At 39.1% G+C, this 14,215-nt stretch overlaps 1 long non-coding RNA gene across 1 annotated transcript; it reads left to right on the top strand.

The window, feature by feature from the left end:
* The first annotated feature begins 1,010 nt into the window (after positions 1-1,010).
* Positions 1,011-13,600, top strand: LOC101990258. The gene is made up of 3 exons (XR_001229165.1): positions 1,011-1,276; positions 8,737-8,851; positions 13,279-13,600. It is a non-coding gene; the product is annotated as an uncharacterized LOC101990258 (long non-coding RNA).
* The last annotated feature ends 615 nt before the right edge of the window (positions 13,601-14,215 follow it).

Here is a 14,215-nt window from a genome sequence, read left to right as displayed (position 1 = left end):
GACATGTCGAGAGTGGCAAAACATGGGACTAATGTCTACTTTCTGTATTTGATATTTTAAAATCTGGACTATAAGAAGCATTTAAGAGACAGATTTCACTGTTATCAGGAAAACTTTGGAGTCAAATAAACTAGACACAATAGGAACATTAGTTACTGTGGTTTGGAAATTAATCCCTGTCTGTCGTGAAAATGGACCTTAGCATGTGTACTTATCATAAATGCAAAGGAAGGGGGAATATGATTTAATTAATTCATTAATTTCCCTCAATCATTAAATAAATGTTGCATGAATACCTACAGCATGTAAATCTTGCGCTGGCCCTGTAGGTGGACTGAAGATGAATAAAACATGGCTCTAGCTGGGGCAGTCGCTGTCAGGGTCTAGTGAGCAGCAATAAAGAACTAAGTACATGAAGAGAGGGATTTACGTGATCAATCTGTTCGGAATTAAAGCCTGGTAGGCCATCTAGCCACAAAGGCGAGTTATTGATTTCTACCGTATCTTATTCCCCCCAAAAAAGTGTTGGAGGAATGAGATAGACACAATAAAACAGAAATAAAAGCTGGGGTATTGAAGAGAAAGAAAAAATCTCATTGAAGATGTAGGGGAAAAAATGAACCTGTTCCCTCAGAAGGTAAACGATAGCACAGTACTCAGGTTTCTATCAAGGACAGACAAAGAAAATACCAAGAAAATGAGAAGGCTGCAGATTTTCTGCAGGTATAGAGAAAAGAGCAAGCGTATGTACTTTAAATATTGTTACATTTACTTTATAAAGCTTCAAAAAATTAAATGTCATTTCTCAGTACGAGATGATATGCACAAGTGTGCTTTAAACTCAGAAAGGTGGTGTATGGCACTTACTCTTGGTTGCTTTTTATCTCTTTATACATTTTATCACTTTGTACTTATTGTCAAATCTCTATGACATTAAAAATGGAAAATGAAAAGAGATAAAAAAAAGCTTAACATACTGTTATTTTTCTCACAGCTTTCCCAGAGGTTTGCCATCATCCTGACTCTTAAAGCTGCTCCTGGATCAGCCACTTAGTGTCCTGTGGCCTGGAGTTTCCAAGCACCCCAGAGCTCTGCAATCATTTCCTCTCAGCTCAAACAGCTCACACCCCTTCCCTGGGGTCTCCGTGACATACAGTATTACTGACAACACAGGGTGTTTCAGCCTCAAGTCTTGGACTAGCTACTGAATTCGAAGACCCAAATATTCACTTCACCACTTAGGTGAAATATGTACAATGCCTTCTGAATTGAAAAGGTTTGTTTATATATCATTTGTTTGTCCATCCATCATCCATCCATCCATCCATCCATCCATCCATCCATCCATCCATTAATTTTTTGGGGGATTTTCAAGAGAAAGAGTGCCCCTACTGGATATGCTAGCATGTTAGCAAAAATGGGTTCTATTAATTCAAGACACGTTTAGGAAAAAAAAAATCAAAAGGATGTTTCATTTTTACAAATAACACCTGCGTTTATTTTCTTAAATGCTTAATATTAACTATTAGTACAGAGTGGAAATTATTTTACAGTTTCCATCTATCTATCTAGGACTAATGATCTCCTTCCCATTTTCTTGTAAGAATCCATTTACCTTTCCGCCAGAACATAAAATTATTAAGCATCCTTTACGTTGCTATATAGAAAGAGAATAGTGATCTTTAAGGCTCAACCTATTTTGTAACATAAAACCACAGTTTATTAAAATATTAAGTACCCTTAAAGCCTCAATTAGTGAAAAGACAATGAAAGCCGAAGAATCAGAAGTTATTTCTCTGACCCAAATGTAATCACTGGTTTTCAACTTCCACAGATCAACCCATATGGTTTAAGTGGTTGATTCTCGATTCTCTAACTTGCTTACTGCACCTTTCATGCCATAGAATATAGAGTTATTCTGAGGAGATGTTTGCTAACTTCTTTGCTCTCAGATGTTCTGATGTGTATGTCTTTGAGAGCTGCAGCCAAACAGTCCCATTTTAAATTAGTGTTGCCAGTAACGTTTCAGGTGCTGAATGCCATGTGACAAATGGCGACAGTGCCAGTCGTCTGAGTGAATAGAAACTTCCCCTGTGAGGAAAGCTCAAGAACAAAGTACTAGTGCACATTACTGGCTTCCTCACTCTATCTCCTGTCTCTAACTTGGGCCTGTGCACAGGATTCTGTGGATGTGAACACGGTGGCCAGAGGATGAAGTTTCTTCCTTTGTCACTTTCCACCTTAAATTGGGGAGGGCAGGGTTTCTCCCTGAAGCCGGCACTTGTCAATTTGGCTAGCTTGGCAGGCTAACAAACTTCTTAGCTTCTCTAACAAGCTTCTCTAGCTCTGGAACCTCGGATTCTTCTTAATGATGAACTATGATGAATCATCTTAGGTTGGAGAGATGGTTCAGTGGTTAAGAGCACTTACTGCTTTTGAAGAAGGCCTGGGTTTTGTCCCCAGCTTTTCACAAATGTATGGAACTCCAGTTCTAGGGGTTCTGACACCCTCCTATGGCTTCACTGGTCATCGGACCTACACAGTGTACTTACATAAGTTCAAGCAAATGCTCGTGTAAAATAAATCAAAAAGAAAAAAAAAGCCAACTAATACTATCTATCCATAATGCTTTCTCCTGCTCACATGCTCAGGACAAACAATGGATGTGAACCCTCATTTGAACTTTGAAATTATTTGTTTCACAGCACAATAGAGAAGTCTGTACAAGTTTAGAGTATGAAGCAAGGGTTTATAGTCTTAGAGTCCCTAGCAATAGAGACTTCCAGACTGAATAGAGGCCTTGCGGGACAGGAACCTTGGTGTGTGGCGACAGCAGCTCGGTGAGCAAGGTGGAGAGTTTGGACGATGAGCAGTTCACATTCACCACTAACGCAGGTCGCAGATTTGTAGGGAGACGCCATTCATGTTGACAGAATGAAACTGGAGAAAGGATAACAATGGCTGTATGCTAACCTCTTACACACACGTGAAACAAATCAAATTGACTTTGTGTCCTATTTCTCAAATATCAAAACTAAAGGTGGTTATCTCCTTTTAACAGCAGCGGTTAGGCATCTGCACATGACGTTGACGTGAACAGAATGCAGCCATGCTCCTGTGGGTTTCAGGTTCAGAGCACTGGCAAATAATATTTCCACCCTTGTCTGCACTGCTGATGAGACAGCGAGAGCAGCTGCCTTCAAATGTGTCGTGTGTTGTAAATCACGGGGTGATTAGGTTTAACAGGGTCAATGCATGCTCTGCATCCAGTTCCTAGCATCAGTGCCCAGAACATAGCTGGAGACTGCGGAATAATAGCCCACATGGTTGGCTCATAAGTAGAATGGTCCTCTTCTGTGTAAGGGAGCTAGTTGAAAGATAAATCTATATGCATCAAAAAGAGGGTAATTATGAACATTTAGATAAACACCAAACTAAATATTCTATTTCTACTCTCTTCAGTTAAGACATGAATAGAATGGAAAATTGAGTTATGCTTATAGGCATAACTTATTGCATTATGGTTGATGATTTCCCTAGTTTTTGGTGAATTCAAGGTTTTTTTTTTTTGGTGTGTATAATATTGAAAATAATGCTACAGTTGCCGTACTTCTCAATGCTTTACTTAATGTATCAGTGAATTCTCCCACTTTTTTCTCTCCCTTACATTCTGGACAGGGTCCTCATTATGTAGCCAAAGACATCCTCAAACCTGAAACAATTCTGCCTCAGTTTCCAGAATTCTGGGATTATACTTAAGGGTCCCTTGTTTTTACCTGTGTCTTCAAGGAAGGGATAACGCCTATGTTACTATATTTTACAGTCTTGCTATAGTGGTGCCAGAACCAAGATAACCCAGAAATATAGTGAATACTGTCTGGCTCAGCTGAAGTGCTTGTTACCCAAGACTGAAGACTGGGGTTCGTATCCCCAGTACTCATGTAGAAGCCAGGCATGGTAGTGAATGTATGAACCTTAATGCTAGGAGAGAAAAGGTAAAGACAGGCAGAGACCTGTCTAGCCAGTCAATATACCCAACCCATGAGTTCCAGGCTCAAAAATTAAGACGGAGTATGATTGTAAAGACACCAGATGTCAATCTCTGCCTCCCCAAACACAAATAATTATTTCTGCATAGCTTGGAATATTTTGAATTCAACTTTTAAAATAGCCTCACTGGTTCACAGCTATGAGCTTCTACATCTCAGCAACTAATGGATGTATCAAGAGAATATAGCTGTCATAATTTGGAAGAAAAGACAGGCATGCCACCCTTGTCACAACACCTATAACAAAATGAACCTGTAGAATGGTCCAGTTCTGCATAACCATTCCAGCCTTACTGAATAGTCTTTCCCAGATATAGTGTGAGTCTAGGCCCAGCCACAAAGCCAAGGAAGCCTCAGCACTCACTTGACAAATGGTCTAGATTCAAGATTCCCATAATCAGTAAATACATGAGCTTTGCCAAACAGAATGTTATAAATAGGGAAAGAAACATTTTTGTCTTCTAACAAATTGTATCTAAAAAGGGGTGTGCATGTGAGTCATACGCCCCATCTACCTGCCTCCCTTCTAAAAATTCTGGATCTCTATACCATTATTGGAATCAGAGAAACCAACCGACTAACCCCAGTGGGATACAAGTGAAAGGCAGGTTAAGAATAATGGGTAATTTGCTGGTTTTCTCCACATGAGCCTCATCTTGGCAACTTAGTGCTGTAAATTCTGTTGTTCCCCCTCAGTGGATGGAGAAGGCAGAGGAAGGTTTCCTGTCCCTTTGTTCCGCACAGGCTTGAAAATTCTCAGCAGTTGCAGTGATGTAGCCCGGCATTTAAGTCCTTGTGCTTTTCTTTAGAGACACAACTGTGAACCGTGCTCCTCCTGCATTTGTAATTAGGGGGTGAAACAGATGGCAAAGGCTGAACGGAAAGAGGCGTCCATTAAAGCGGCTTGCAGCGCCAAGAGATTGCTCGTTCCAAGAACAGATTCAATTTCCTCCTCACAAAATACAGCAACACACACATGCTTTGAAGAAACTTTACCTCTCAGAGCACATAACACAGGAGCCCAACATTCACTGAAAAGCCAGTAAATGGCCCCCTCACCACTTTTAAACAAAAGGGAGCGTTGATGGTTGTGGGAGTTGAGGCCTGGTTGGAAGCTCTCAAAGTTCAATTTAATATGCTAAGCATGTCACTTGTCAGGCTGCCGTTGTGTACAAGCGCATCATTTTCTTCTAAAATTGTAGCCGAACTTATGGAACGGTTGAAAAGTCATTAGCAATGATGTGAGAAACACCCTTGTGTGTGGCAAACACTACATCTGGGAAGGCAATGTCCTGAAGACAGTTGTGCTTTGTATTTGAGTGTTTAACAGCCCTCCTGTCGTCACAAAAGTAAAGAATGTAAACTATTATCAGCAAGAAAGCACAGAAATAATCTCTTGGAATGGAAGTTGCTCATCTGTACTCCAGGCTGTGAGTATTCTCACAATGAAGACATACCTATGTGTTCACACACGCTAGAATTAACTGATATTTTAAAATAATTATTTATTTGTATTTTATATGTATGAATATTTTGTGGACCACATGTGTGTGTGTTTGTGTGTGTGTGTGTGTGTGTTTGTGTGTGTGTTTGGTGCTTTCAGATACTGGAGTTACAGGCAACTGTGGGTCTCCATATGGAACCAAACCCAGGTTCCTTGCAAGAATAGAAAATATTCTTAACTTCTGACCCATCTCCACAGCCCCCTGGTATGTAAACACGGTATCTTAATGATTTGATAGAAGTCCAGTATTGTTCATAGACAGCATTGAGAGGGATTGATTTTGCTTGCTGGGAGCTTATGTTTTAATGGGGCAAAGAACACCTTTGTCCTTTCAATTCGACATTCTCTGCAGTACACAGCAAAGGAAAAGAAACATCTGCATACTTCTGAATCAAGCCTCCAGGGTAATATAAATGGCAAAGTCTAGAAGAATTTGAATATTCCATCAACTTTGTAGGGTAAAGTTGGCCAAGCTTATCAGTCACACTTTATATTAAAAAATGGTGCCTTTTTATCTTAAAGCACCACCACGGTAAAAAAAAAAACTGTGTTCATCTCCCATGCTTTCTGAATCATGTTTTGTGCTCAATAAACAGATGTTCATATCTCTTATTTTAAATTTCTTCCCAATTCATTTAAATTGAATGCAATTTACCTTGATTATTCTGTTAAGGTTAGTAGTTAAAGTCTATGATACAACCCTTTTGTCTGTTACCAGGTAGTGGCTAGCTCATATTCTACAAGTTCAGAACTAGGATGAAGGATATCAATTCTTACCCCAAAAATCAAATTTAATGTCAAAATATCAATAACAATAACTCACATTTATACGGTTCTTACTATGTGCCACTCAGTCTTCACATCAATCCATGAGTCAGTATTGCCATTGTGGAAGTTCATGGTGGTTCACACTTGCTCTTATTCACACTGAGAACACTTGGTGACATCAGTCCAAAAATTTAGCCTTCAGAACTAGCATGAATGACATTTTCAAGCACTGTGCATAATTTGACTTGAATTTAGATCATTCTATAAAGTACTCTTATCCTACACTACTGAGGTTCTAGACTATATATGACCAGTAATAAAAATATAAGTATTAAAAATAAGAATATAAAACCTTCTTTTTATGGAAGAAGAGTTCACTGGAAAATTCTGAGAACTATTAAGAGATCAGTGCGATAATATACAAAATCAATATTTCTGTTCTATTCTGGTAGCCAGGGTTATGGTCTCAGATCCTTAGGAGGTGAAGTATCTAAGTAGAGAGAGATCAAGGTAGAACAGTGAGTACAGTTTGGTGAGACCCTGTCCAAAGTAAACTTACAATGAGGTTGAGGAAATAACAGAACATGGGGTTCTACATTTCAAAGTTACAACACAGATATATTTGTACTAATGATAACTTGTTAAGCATTGTAAAAGAACATATTATCACTCAAAGTAAGAATGTAAGTAATGATAAGTGGTAATGAACAAGATTAAATCTTGCAACCACTGAAAACATATGCTGAAAACATAAAACTTTACAGCTGTGCTCAGAAGAGCTCGGTAGAAGAAGAGCTATATTAATAGATATAAAATCTCCACTTAAAAACTCATTTGTTTTTGGTTTTTCGAGACAGGGTTTATCTGTAGCTTTGGAGCCTGTCCTGGAACTAGCTCTAGTAGACCAGGCTTGCCTTGAACTCACATAGATCCACCTGCCTCTGCCTCCAGTGTTCTGGGATTAATGGCATGCGCCATCACCTCCCAGCTTAAAAACTAATTTTTAATGTCAATGTAACAATTATGGACCTTTGTTTGACTTTCATATGTACCTTGAAAGCTAATTCTAAGTCTAGTGTGGAAAATAAAAAATAGAGTTAGTATGGAAAAACAACTGTGAAGAAAAATAACAAGTGTCCTAAGATATCAAACATGCCTACAATATTTAGTGATAAACTGATATCTTTAATGGAGCACAACAGGAATGCATATAATTTTGGTATACTAAATTCACAAAAGGTTTTTTCCCCCAGATTATCTAAGAAAATATGCACTTAGAAAAATAGGATTGAATGGTTTTCTAATCATTTGGAAAATAGCCATGGGATTTCCTATCATTGAAGATTCACAAAAACTATTCTAAATGAACACAAGAAATAGCTCTATCCATCATCTATAAATCATCTATCTACCTATCATTCATTTATATCTGTCTGTCTGTCTGTCTACCTATCCTCACAAAAGAAAAGCATATACAAATACCATAAGGAAAACAAGAAAACTGTCTGGACTTTAGAGCACTGAAGATATTCTTTTAAAATATACAGTGAGAAAATACATAAGCCCAATGGATACATTCATTGATAATAAAAATATTTCTAAAATCAAAAGATACTCTAAATCTACAGAACAAGTAGTGAACTAGTAGAAATAATTACAATGTACAATATATAAAAAAGGTTAGATATTAAAAAAATAAAGCACAGAAAATGTTAAAAGTTACATGTATTTGTTGTGGAATATTACTTTAACTATGTAAAGATGAGCTGTATTTGTTTATGATGCATTTATTTAATTATGTAAAGATGTGTTGCTGTTTTACCTTGCCTGCCTAAGGCACCTGATTGGTCTAATAAAAAGCTGACCAATAGTTAGGCAGTAGAGGGATAGGCAGGGCTGGTGGCCAGAGAGAATAAGTAGGAGATGGAACACAGGTGTGAGAACAAGGGAGAGAGAGGGGGAGATCCCTGGGGCCGTCAGCCACCATCCAGCCATTCACAGAGCAAGCATATAGTCAGACATACAGGATGAAAGAAAGGTGAAAAGCCCTGAGGTAAAACGTAAATGAAGAGAAAAAGGTTATTGTAAGTTATAAGAGCTAGTGGGGCAAGTGTAATATGAGCCTAAGCATTCATAAATAATAACAGTTCTCTGTGTGAAGATGTGGGAGTTGGTTGGTGGCACAAAAGAAAGCCTGGTATATGTGTTTGTTGTTTTTCCTTATGGCTTTGACAAAACGTGTGGCAAAAGAAATTCAAGAAAGGAAGAGATTATCTTGGTTCACAGTCCAAGGGTGCAGCCTGCCTGTGTAGGAGAGTCAGGCTGGCAGCGGTGGGCCTGCTGAACACATTCATAGCCGAGAAGCAGAAGAAGATGAATGTCGTTTCTCTGTTACTCTTTTTCCTCCACCTCCAGTCTGGCACTGAAAGAGTGAGCTCTGCCTTCGACAACACTCATGGAGTAGGAATACACAGGCTGTGTCTTCACTAATGGTTGGTGATCATTTTAACCGTGCACGTCTCTCATCTTGGTGAGTCCAAACTAAGGTAGGAAGATGCTAAAACTGGCCTCATCCTATTATGTTTTCTTCCTGTTGAATTGCCATTAAAGTTCATTATCTCAAACTAGTAGTGATGGAGGTGGCTGTTAAAGTAGCAATGTCTACTCCTTAGCTGCACAAACACTCTTTTTGTTGGTAGCAATCTTATCACCATACTTTTCTTGAGCTCCTCAAATTGACTTTAGTTTCTGATGGTCTCTGTTTTATATTGGAACAGGAAAAATAAGATTATATCATGGCCTTACAATGACACATATTCAAACAGTGCAGACAGGGATTCCATTATCAATCCTCAAATCTGTTATTCTTTAAAACACTTCTCAAAATATTGAAGTTTAGTAATATGTTTCAAAATTGGCTTTTAAATCCAAATACACTCGAGAAGACATTTCTTGTGCATCTTGCAATTCTATGGTAAAAGTTATTTTTGTCAAATTGGGCACTTTTAAGAAGTAGTCGTTATTTTGTTAAGATAGAAGTATTTGCATTTGGGGGAAGTGTTTCTTTCCTCCGTAGGGAATGCCCATCAGTTATTTTGGATGTCAACTGAATACTCTGGGAATGGGCCTGAAGAGATCCTTCTCTGATCTGAAGAAAAAGTGAATTTTCCCAGCCGTGCGTTCGCTTCCTAGGATCACCTCAACATCAAATTGTGTTTTAATGTCGGGTTAGTATGGGAACCAGCATCAGTGGACACAGCTGATGCCAGTAAAGGGGGCTTTGGAACTTGAGGGTGTGACCCCATGGGGGAATACACAGAAAACCAGGCATCAGTCAGTAGATACATCATTGGCATTTCAACTTCTTTCCTTTAAAAGTAAGTATCTTTCAATTGTTCTCAAAAGAGGAATTTGGTGAACTGGTCACTAACAATGAACTTTGCAATAAGACAAATGTCAGATAAATTCTGACTTCTTCACTAGCTATATGATTGTGGGCAGTTTCCTTTAACTCAAAATCTGACCCATAAGTTTCTGGTAGTAGCAATCCACTCAAGGTTATAGGTGTCTCAGTCTCTTCAGACGGTTGTAACAAAACCCCATTGGATTAGGTGGTTCAAGCAACCATTCTCTCAGTGCTTGAAGTTGGGGCATCTGGAGTCAAGGTACTGGCAGACTCAGTATCAGTTGAGGGCCACTAGTTCACTAAAGAACATTGTGTCCCTGTGTTCTTATGAGACAGTAAGGGCAAGACAACCCTTCAGAAACTTTTTAACAATGGCAGCTGCACTCTTGTGTCTTAATCATGTCCTCAAACCTCAGCTCATATAGGGTTTTGTTATAGGAGGTTTGGAGGCAACAGACATTCATTTGTTCTGTACAGCATTAAAAGAAAATGAGAAAATGTTTTTAAAATAGTTATTTGTGTGTGTGTGTGTTCACGCGCATGTGTGTGTGTGTGTGTGTGTGTGTGTGTGTGTGACAGAGAGAAAGAGAGAGACCGGAATCAAGCGTCAATAGTGTTGTCACCATGACCCAGAAACCATGCCATTAGGAAGAAATGAGCCATATTATCTAATTAAGTGTAACTGGCAGTTATACTTCTTAGACTCAACATGTGCCATACTACTAATTCTTTATCATTGACTTGACATAGAACGGTCCCTTGAGTTCCCTTTGCTAACTAGGTGATGGCTATTACTATAAAGTCTAGATCTAGTCCTTGGACTTCATATTGTTCAACACTATTAGCCACCCAAGTCACGTAGGAAACCCTAGCAGGGTCATATTAATGCCCAAGAAGATCAAACGATGAGAAAAGTAACTAATCTATACACAAAATTGTGAATTTTAACTCAGTATATTCTGATAGGTTATTTTCACAATAATCTATCAGAGTTATTAAAATATGAGGAATCCAAGTCTTCTAACTTTTTCCTTCAATCAAGGAACCAAGATAATAACTAAAGGATGAGGCTACTGGGAGAATTGTCTAGACAATAAAGTGTTTGTCTCATGCATGTGAGATCCTGACTTGGTCTCCAGAACTCACATTGAGAACTGGACATGGAGGCACACTTGCTATCTCAGTGCTGGGAAGGAAGAGGCAGATGGGTCCCTGGAGCTTGCTGGCTAGACAGCTCTGTCTGCTTGGCAAGCACCAGGCCAGCAAGAGACTTTGTCAATAAATAAACAAACAAACAAGAGTAAGATGGGTGTCCATTGAGGAATGACATCTGAAGCTCACCTCTCTCTGGTCTCCACATTCATGCACACATTTGTGCATGTGCAGCGGCACACAGGCAAACACACATATGCAGATTGATGGTTCAGTGAATTCCAATTTTATCAGGTGAGATGTTCCTTTTAAAAGATGATTGTGATGGTTGTGATTAGGATGGAGATGTAATTGAAGTGTATATATTTCTTACTCTCTGAATATTCCCAACACACTTTCCAAAAATTATAAAAAATAACATCTCATTAAGTAGTGAATTATGATAGGAGCCATAACATTTGACTCCATCTGATCCAACAAGAAGGCATTATATTGTTTATATGACCTACAGAGTATATTGGTATTGGGCATAGCATAGTAATGCCTTGCAATATTATATTTGCAAAGATCCATTTGGCATTTGAATCTTATTTATGACATTTGGACAGTGTCTCTAGCTGAGAAATCTGTGATTAAATATATGAAATGGAACATTTTGGAAAAATATAGTTTTGATCTTCATTGGAAGCCCTGTCTGAGCCCTTTAGAGAGAGAGTTTGGAGACTTTCACCTCACAGATGGCACTGATGATTAAAGTAGAAAATTTCTGTCAATTGATGAGGAATGTCTCAGTTCTGAGCAACGAGTGCTCAATATCTAACTGAACTTTTGTCCTCTTTTATTCATTTTTTTTGAGACAGGGACTCTTTGATGATAATCCATCACCACTGTACTAGCCAGAGACAGGGACTCTTTGATGATAATCCATCACCACTGTACTAGCCAGAGACAGGAACTCTTGTGGCCCAGCCTACTCTTGAACTCAGTGCCTCCCTGAGGCCGGCCTTGACTTCTTGTTTCTCCTGCCATGCTCTCCTAAGTGCTGGGGTGAGAAGTCTGTGCCACCTCACTTGGTATTAAATGCTGATCTTTGAGTTAATCTGTTTTTCTTTAGGTATGTTTATATTATTTTCAGAGCCTATGCTAAATATATTAATCAATGAGCTCACTCATTACTACTGTAATTCCTTGCCTGGAAACTATATCTGATCAATATCTGTTTACAGTTGATTAGGCCTAAAGCAGACAGTGATCCATGACCAAACAAATCAATAGGCTGGCTAGTTCTTTGTCTTCTAGGGCTTGACGTTAGATGAGCTGGCATCTCTACTTCCTTCCTCGGGAATCTGACATGTTCACGTGAGACTTAAAACCATGGAGACTGAATTTAGAGGGAGCTTGTGTTATGAGATGGGAGGATTGTGCCTGGGAAATCTATTGAAGTAAGGAGAAAGTGGCAATCATTACATGGAGATAATAGTTCAATAAGAGAAGAAATCGGGGGCTGGGGAAGAGGAAAGGCATCAGCTCATTGCTAGGCCTTCCCTGACTTCCGTTTCTGCCTATTCCCTTAAGTCATAGGACCCTGCTCAGCGATACTTTTTTTTGTTATTTATTTATTTATTTATTTATTTATTTATTTATTAAAGATTTCTGCCTCCTTCCCGCCACTGCCTCCCATTTCCCTCCCCCTCCCCTAATCAAGTCCCCCTCCCTCATCAGCTTGAAGAGCAATCAGGGTTCCCTGCCCTGTGGGAAGTTCAAGGACCACCAGCAGAAGGAGAGAGAGCACGAGCAAGGAATTCAGTACCTCGAGGGGTGCACCCACACACTGAGACAATGGGGATGTTTTATTGGGAACTCACCAAGGCCAGCTGGCCTGGGTCTGAAAAAGCCTGGGATAAAACTGGACTCGCTGAACATAGCGGACAATGAGGACTACTGAGAACTCAAGAACAATGGCAATGGATTTTTGATCCTACTGCACGTACTGGCTTTGTGGGAGCCTAGGCAGTTTGGATGCTCACCTTATCAGCGATGCTTTTTATCGAGGTGATCTGATGAATCTCTCTTTCTCTTCCCGCTGACAATGTATCTTAACTAAAATGCACCGTAGCTTTAACATATTTATGCTAATATACAATTTTGATTAACTCTGCTAGGAGCTAACTCCATGGCAGAAAAAAATCGAACTTGTAATTTAGAGACATTTAAAATCTGGGATTGACACTGTGGGTAAATACCAATTTACTTGTCTTATCCTCAGGAAACCATCTTACTTCCCCTTGTAGTTTGTGGTGTTCCTTGCAGGTGTGTGTAGCCATGTATGTGAGAGTCAGCTCACAGGTTTGGGGTGGAAGTGGCGTACGCTGATTAAAGCTCTCTTTTCTCCTCCTTAGGGCCAATGTTAGTGCCAGGTGATCTCAGAAACCACGAGACGATGTTGTCACCATCAGTCTAAGTCAGCGTGAAGCAGGAATGCCACATGACCAAAACATCGCATCAGTCTCTCAGCTACGTCTGAAATAAACATCTGTGATGTGAGCCATGAAAATCTATTTATTTCTAGCATTGGACTAATTAATTAATAAATCTCTTTAATCTCCAAGTACAGAAAATGCCATGTAAATTTGTCATTACCCAGCTTGCATTTTCTCTTGACAATATACTCAAGAGACACATGTGGAGAAAATCTAAAAATATATTACACAAAGTATTGAATTGTTTATTCTAATTTATTTGCGATAACTATTTTATTATAAGTTGAACACGTTTTACAAATATATATTGTTTAATAAAAGTAATTTGAATTTTATGGAAAGACTGGGTTTGTTTTTCTTTTTCACATTTGTGTTTATGAGACTTGTCATTAAACAATGTCTAAGGGCTAGTTCTTTTCCAGACACAAGGCATTCTCCAAATGTGTGTGAAAACTGACAAAGCCCAGAGCTAAGCGATATAAAGCCTGTGTCTGTCTTACATCTTTTTGAAGTTCCGCCTTCTGCCATTTTTGTTGGTTTGTTTGTGACAGGTTCTCACCATGCAGCCCAGCGTGTCCTTGTACTCCCTGAGGAGTCCAGCCACACTTTGAACCAGTGTCAGCTTCTTGCCCTGGCCTCAAGAACGCTGGGATCACCTGTGAGTCCCTGTATAAATATAGCCAAAAATAGCTGCGGGAGAAATGCCGTCTTTGGCTTCCAAGCCGCCATTCCAACAGTTGTTTTCCATTCTTTGGATTGGAGTCTATGCTCTGATAACTCAAAGCTGCTTTTATGAACATACAGAGTAGATTATTGCTGCAAGGAGGGAGCAGAGAAATTTAAAAAGTCGCTCAAG

This window comes from Microtus ochrogaster, chromosome 24, assembly GCF_000317375.1.
Source record: "Microtus ochrogaster isolate Prairie Vole_2 chromosome 24, MicOch1.0, whole genome shotgun sequence".
NCBI classification, from domain to species: domain Eukaryota; kingdom Metazoa; phylum Chordata; class Mammalia; order Rodentia; family Cricetidae; genus Microtus; species Microtus ochrogaster.
Note: the sequence above shows the minus strand (reverse complement) of the source record. Positions and strands in the feature narration are given on the sequence as shown.